This window comes from Tupaia chinensis, unplaced genomic scaffold (assembly GCF_000334495.1).
Source record: "Tupaia chinensis unplaced genomic scaffold, TupChi_1.0 Scaffold144253_1, whole genome shotgun sequence".
Lineage (NCBI taxonomy): Eukaryota > Metazoa > Chordata > Mammalia > Scandentia > Tupaiidae > Tupaia > Tupaia belangeri.
This window is the reverse complement of record NW_006204111.1, coordinates 58,421-59,690: the sequence shown is the minus strand read 5'-3', so window position 1 is coordinate 59,690 and position 1,270 is coordinate 58,421.

Genomic DNA, 1,270 nt, shown 5'->3' with positions numbered 1-1,270 from the left:
TATTAAAGTGAAAAGTTATCTTTATGTTATATGAGTTGGCCATAAGATTCTATGTGTCCACAAAGTTTTTCAAAAGAACTAATGCACCCTCTATCAGAGAAATAGCAGTCCTGTAAGACAAATATGCCACATTTCGTTATATTTATTTTGTATGAATATTCAAATTTCGTTTATCATAAAAAACTTCTAATTAAGGTCCTTAAATTAACTTTTTAAGCTTTTAGTTCTGAGAAGCTTAGTAGCAAATAAAACTGCTTTCTGAACAAAATTTTTGTTGCTAAGGATACATTTCTTTACTTCATAGAACAGATTTTCAGAGTCCCATTTGCCTTAAGAAATTCTAACTAATCAAAATCATTTAGGAGTCGAAAACATTTTTACTTATGAATAACATATAATTGAAGAAGTTGACCTTGTATTTTAGATGAATTTATAAATTGATAAGCAAGTCTTTACTCTTTAATGCATTTGAATCTTTTTGCTTTGTGGTTTAGTAAAAAACAATTCTGGTAATTATTCCCTTATTCTTTCTTTTTTTATTTTATTTGCCTTTATTTGTTTAGTTTATGAACTTCCAGCTTGTATTTTAATTGACAGAGGATGCATGCCAGAGAAAATCAGAGAAACAGAGAGGAGAAAGGGAAAAAGAAGCACTTCCAGTGGGACATAATGTCTCTTTTTTTTTTTCTTCCTCTTTTTAAAAAATTATTTATTTTATTTTATTTGTTATTATTATTATTTAAAGTTTGTTCACTAGAAACACACACACACACACACAGAGAGAGAGAGAGAGAGAAAGTAAGGTCTTAACCATTTCCCTGTCCCGTAAAGACCCTTGGGCATTTTAAACAAGCTCCCAACATATTTTTCAAGCTGCCAGGGCTAAAATTTGAAGTTGGCCTTGTGGGATCTGACTCCCTTAATCTCTAAGCTATAGGACTGACCCTATAGCCAGGTCCTAATATATTAACACTTTTATTTTTAGCAATTTTTAATTTCCCCTCACTGTAATAATGCATATTTCCATAGCAGTTGTAAATGAGAAGGTATCAATCTTAAACTGAAAGAATTACTTAAATATGTTTTATTTGTTTTTTAATAATCATTCTACAAAAGAGTTATTGTAATCCTTATTTGTCTATTTATGAATAATATTCAGAACTTTTATGTGATTTGAAATAAGCATTTCCAAATACTGTTGCCATATCAGTGTAGGATCATAACTGGTACATATTACCTTTTTAAATGAAAAATAATACACAAGGAAAAC